This window comes from Canis aureus, chromosome 2, assembly GCF_053574225.1.
Source record: "Canis aureus isolate CA01 chromosome 2, VMU_Caureus_v.1.0, whole genome shotgun sequence".
Taxonomy (NCBI): Eukaryota; Metazoa; Chordata; class Mammalia; order Carnivora; family Canidae; genus Canis; species Canis aureus.
The window spans coordinates 88,504,965-88,510,964 of NC_135612.1; the positions used below are offsets into that span (position 1 = coordinate 88,504,965).

Below are 6,000 nucleotides of genomic sequence, written 5' to 3' on the forward strand. Positions count from 1 at the left end.
AGTAGAGAAATCAAATCAGTTGCTGATACCCCCCAGCTAGGCAATGAGGAAGCAGGATTTCAGTCCAGCTCAGTAACCTTCATGAGATCACCTCTTGGTGTCTGAGTGTTTGGAGAAAGTGCTGAAGGATCCTTTCTCAGGAAAGCAACTCCAATATGGTTCCTGCCTTCTTTCTATCCTACCAGAATATCCCTAGTTTTCCAATAGCTGAGTAAATCCCATGTCTTGGGCCATTTGGGCTGATGTAATAAAGATACCAGAGCCTAGGTGGCTTATAAACAACGCACATTTCTTTCTCACAGTTCTGAAACCTGAGCACTCCAAGGTAAGGTGCTGGCTGACTTGGTGTCTGGTGAGAGCCTCCTTCAGATTCAGAAACCTCTATCTTTCCCCTGTGGGGCCCATACATGGTGGAAGCAAGAGGGTCTCTTCTATAAGGGTCTCTTCTATAAGGGCACCAATCCTATTCACGAAGGCTGTGCTCTCATGATCTAACCAACGCTCAGAGGTGCTACTCTTAATTACCATCATATTGGAGGTTAGGTTCCAACATGAATTTTAGGGGGACACTTTCCATCTATGGCACCCCATGTTACAGCATTTCCTTACTTCACTAGCCTGTAGGGAATATATTCCTCTGTTTGACTTCGAGAGTGTCCTGTATCATGCATCCGGTTCATATGCAGATTTGCTTATTGATTCACTGATTCATTCAGCATCCATTAGCCGTCTCTTAAGCATCTATTTTATTCCAGTTTGTGTGTTCGATACCGGTGGTGTACCAAATACCTAATAGAATACGGATTGTGCTTCCAAGATTTCATAGTCCAAAGGGGTATGTGTGTGGGGAATAGACATCCAATAGCTTCTACTGTGAAATTCTCTTGCAGGTGCTCTGTTCTACTGACAAATTGTTGGATTATAACCTCTATTCCTTTTCTCTTTTCTATTATGCCTACTTTGGTGGCAGACCCATAACAGGGGCTTAAAAATACCTGTTTTTTTAAAACCTGCAAATTTTCTTATTTTAATTAACATATTTTGAGATAATATTTCAGCATTGGTTTGAAAATATATCAATAAATGATAAGGTACTCCATCAGCACACACAGAAAGTTGAATTTAATAGCGTGGTCAACGTTTCTTGTACCATATAACTGCTTCCAGGGCTGATTCATTTCTGCAGATGTGAGTTTGAGTGGAATTTGATAATGGGAAGTAGGCTATTGGCACTGAGAGAGGTGTCACACAATGCCCATGCAATTTCTAACTCACTTAAAAAAAATGTCAGATTTGCTCACCTTTGACTGAGCTCAAAATAGCTCAGATATTGCACCTAACAATCAATGCTAACTTACAATGTTTTTTATGTGTGAGAGCACTAATATAAAGTTTAGCACATTTATGACGCACCGCATATGCGTACACACACACGCAGAGTTAGAAGCGAGAACAGGTGTTCAATTATACATTTGAATCCAAGGCCTCAAAATCCATTTTTCCCAGAATTTGGGAAATTTTAATAATTAGTCTATCATACAGCAAATAGGGAGGAGAAAGCTGGGGTGCTGCGATCCCAACAGTCAATTCAAGAAGTGAGAAAAACTCAATTAAACAGCTAAGTTGAGTTCAATGCCTGATTTTTCTCCCCACTAGAAATGATGGCATTATGGAAACAGCCTCAAAAACTCCAATTTTAATTCTCTGGGTTTGGAGGCTTTTCTTTGAGAAATGAGATAACTGCATCTGAGTTTGAGTAATCACTTTTGTAATGAATGTCTCTGTTGGTGAAGTGAAAATAAATTTTGATACATCGATTTGTATAGTTTTGGAGAAGTAATCTTTTATCCTTATACTCCTTAATTATTAAGACAAATGAATATTTTGTTCAAATTAATTGAATGATTAATTACTCTAATCTTCACCTTAATTTTCCTATTAGTAATTTTTCTTGTTAATACTCTTAGTAGGATAAGGTCATTTCATAGAATTATTGTAGTTGCTGTCTTCCAAGGCAATACAAACTATGGATTTTCACCATATTTACTCATGTAGTATTTGACTCCGTGTTCCCTGACACAAAAAGTATTATCAACTTTTATATATGGAAAAGAAAATCAAGTATTTCCCCCTCAAAAATGATCCTCCCTGTAGAAGATCTCAGGAAAATGTTCTACATTAGATCTGAGGCCATATATTGCCACCAAGGAATATAGTTTCACTCTCAGGAGAAGCAGATAAAGGAAAGAGATTATGATTCTTGTCTTTTTTTTTTTAAGATTTTTATTTATTTATTCATGAGAGACTCAGAGGGAGGCAGAGACACAGGCAGAGGGAGAAGCAGGCTCCGTGCAGGGAGCCCCATGTGGGACTCGATCCCAGGACCCAGGGATCACGCCCTGAGCCCAAGGCAGATGCTCAACCACTGAGCCCCTCAGGGGTCCCACTCTTGTCTGTTTTTAAGCAAGGGGTGGTAGGCAGCCTCCAACAGGGCTCCAAATGATCCCCTTCCTGGTGCTCGCATACTTGTGTGATCCCATCTGCTTGAATTTGCTGACCAGCCTCTAGCAAATAGAACATGGCCAACAGATGGGATGTCACTCCTGAGCCTAGGTTCCGAAAGATTTTAATCGGGATCTAGAAATTCTGACATTTTCTCTTTAATACCCCCTAGAACAAATAATTTCCCAAAGGTCATAAATTTCCAGAATTATAAGTCCTCCTCCCTGGGGACCCTCCTCCTCTGGGTTCCTCCTCCGGGGCACCCCTCCTGCCAGTGAACCCCTCCTCCCCAGGCACCCCTCCTCCCAGTGCGCCCCTCCTCCCCGGGGGCCCCTCCTCCCATGGGCCCCCCTCCTCCCCAGGCCCCTCCTCCCCAGCGCCCCTCCTTCCCAGCGCCCCTGCCCTTGACATCCTGGAGACCCTAAGGATTTTACCTTCTCTCTGCTGGTGTCCGTGGAGACCCCACAAATTCAGGACACCGTTCCTTCTCTCGGGGTGCCTGTCCCCCTCCTCCCGCTCTGTGTCAGGGATGCTCCCAGGGAACGGGGTCGCGTAAATGTGGCCCTCTGTGTGTCCCCTGCCCCCCTAGACTCCGCTGGCCCGTGGCAGGTGCACTGGCACCGGCGGGGCATTGGCAGGTCTCGCTGATGAGTTTTCCTCTTCCTGGTTTTGCAGGTGGGTTGAAAGCCTGGACCTCCTGTCTGGGAGGAGTGTCTTCGAGCACCTGGGGAGAGTTTCCCGCCGGAGTTCCCTCCCGGCCTGGTGTCTGCCCTGGAGATTGAACTGCCCTTAGATCACTTGGCCTTTCTGGTGAGGCTTCCCCGCCCGAGGATGTGCTGAGGATGCGCTTGAGGATGCGTCGAGGATGCGCTTGAGGATGTGCTGAGGATGCGCCGAGGATGCGCCAAGGATGCGCTGAAGATGCGCTGAGGCTGCTCCGTGGCGCCCTTGCGTGGGCCTGGCTTCTGCACGGGCTCGGGAGGCCAGGTGATGAAGCCAACGGCACCCACTGCGCCCCGTGACCACACTTGGGGGGTCCCACCCTCCGGTGGGGTCCTTACCTCATCGCAGCCGTTCTGGGCTCCTGGGATAGAGAGCGGGGAAGGTGTTTAGGGGCCCGGGGCCAGACCTTTCTGTCCTCGACTAAGCCTGGATACTGAACCCGACCCAGTTCCTCGGTGGGACCCTGGTGGGGCCCAGAGGGGGCCATTCTTTCCTTTTGTTGCCCCTGCACATCCCCAGTCTGAGATCGGGCAGGACAGCGCTGAGAGGTGCCCCAGGGCAGGGATGTCTGTGCGGGCACCGCGGGGAGTGAGGGCGACACCGCCCTGAGCCCCTGAGTGACGTGGGTCGTGATACTAACAGTCACGCCAAGGTGAGTTCCTACCTTTGCAGAACATTTTGCATTTTATTAACCTGTCTCCAAGTGCAGGAGTAGCAAATGGGCCCACAGCGTGTGTGTGCAGCCTCAGCAAAGGGGGGGGGAGGTGAGGGCATGGGCACCGTCCAGCTTTAGCAAATTTACCCACCACTTTGCAATTAAGAAAATCAACACGATGTCTATTTTAATTGCAGATTCTATTTAAGTTTTGGGTTTTGTATTGATTTTGTTTTGGAGAACATGAAGAATGAGAAGTGGTCAATGGGAGAGACACTCAAGTTTTGAAGTGACTAATATAGTCACTTCACATATGTTTCCTCTAACAACCTTGAGAATAGCTGGATAGGTTGAATAATAACATGTTGTTGTTGTTGTTTTATTATTATTATCGCTGTTGTTGTGTATCACCTCCACGTTCACAGATGACCAAACATAGGTGAGGGAGCTGCTAGTGGACTTCGTCAAAAATCACACCCGCTGGGCTGCAGGTGGAAGGCAGAGGTGGGGTTTGAACTCAATAACCACTTAGAGACCATGGCCTGTGAGGGGACCATGACTTGGGATAGGGCCAAGTCCTTTTTCTACCACATGATGACATTATCTCATTCACCTTGAAATGGGGTGAAAATATGCATCCCATAGAGTTGTGGGAAGATGAAAGAAGGTCGTGTAGGAAGAGCGCCCAGCCGAGGGCTGGTTTGAAATGCATGTTTAATGAATGGTGGTTATTATCATCTCCTGGTTCCTGGTTCAGCATCTTGTCTACTCTCTGGAGCATGTGGACAAGAATCTGTTAAGAAGTGATGCAAGATGGCAGGAAATTAAGTATTTAGTTTGCTGTCAGGACTCTAGTGCTTCTAGGGCACTGTGGTGGTTTTGATGATTCTGGTGATCAAGCTTGGTGCTCTGTGACCTGCTTCTTCCATTTTATAAAGAGGGCTGAAGTGGCGGGGGTAATTTGTGAGTTCAGATCTTAGATTGAGTTCTTATAAATGCCCATGTTTTCCGGTGAACCCTTTCTCTCTGATTCAATCAGCATGCGGTGATCAGGGTGGAAGCTCTGGGGCCAGCATGCTGGATTGGAAACCTGGCTTGCTTTACATTTTATTTTATTTTATTTTATTTTATTTTATTTTATTTTATTTTATTATTTTATTTTATTTTATTTTATTTTATTTTTTTATTTTATATTTATTTATTTATTTTGTTTTGTTTTGCTTTATTTTATTTTATTTTATTTTATTTTATTTTATTTTATTTTATTATTTTATTTTTCCTGATGGAAAGTGTACACTTGAATCCCCATCACCTCTTTCATCCATCATCTCACCCACCTTCCCTTTGGTACTTTCTCCTTATGTTATTTCTAAACCCACCTGTTTACTTTCTGTTTGCATGATCTTGGTGACATTATGAAAATGGTCTGTGCCTCAGTTTCCCTGTCTATAAAATGAGAATAAGACTAACATGTACTTATTGGGTGGTTGAAGGGATTAAATGAGGTGATACATGTAAGTTGCCTTTAAAAGTACCTGTTAGGGATTCCTAGGTGGCTCAGCGGTTGAGCGTCTGCCTTCGGCTCGGGGTGTGGTCCTGGGGTCCTGGGATCGAGTCCCTCTTCAGGCTCCCTGCAGGGAGCCTGCTTCTCCCTCTGCCTGCCTGTGTCTCTCATGAATAAATAAATAAAATCTTTTTTAAGAATTAAAAAAAATAAAAGTCCCTGTTAGTGGGTTCCAGTGTTAACTGGGTAGTGAGTCTATGCCAGATCCTGAGATAGTGCCGATGACCACCATAGACAAGGTCTCTATCTCTCTGGACCTTAGGCTCTAACATGAACAAGTAATGCCAGGATTCCGAAGCTGTGCGATGTCATAGGAGGACTCGGTTTGAGGCTGCCGGGTCAGAATGCAGCAGCAAAAGCCTTCAGTGTTCCTCCAGGTGCTTGCCAGATGGCTCAGAGCCCTGACCATATTCCTACAGCCCATGGGGAAGGCTTTAATGTTTTCCCTCAGGAATGACTTCCCACAAACCTTTACTTATGACTTCATAACAAGCAACTTCTTTTAAGAACCAGATTATGGAAGTCAGATAAAAAAAAAAATGGGTTTGGGGATCCC

The 6,000-nt window shown here is 45.2% G+C and overlaps 1 long non-coding RNA gene across 5 annotated transcripts in view; it reads right to left on the reverse strand.

Annotated features, from left to right (window-relative positions):
- The window catches only part of LOC144303182 (uncharacterized), a 28,243-nt gene extending 22,516 nt beyond the window's left edge, over positions 1-5,727 (reverse strand). For all 5 annotated transcript variants that reach the window (XR_013370245.1, XR_013370241.1, XR_013370244.1 and 2 more), the window contains exon 1: positions 5,416-5,727. This is a non-coding gene — a long non-coding RNA (uncharacterized LOC144303182). The remainder of the gene's footprint in view (positions 1-5,415) is intronic.
- Between the last annotated feature and the right edge of the window lie 273 nt (positions 5,728-6,000).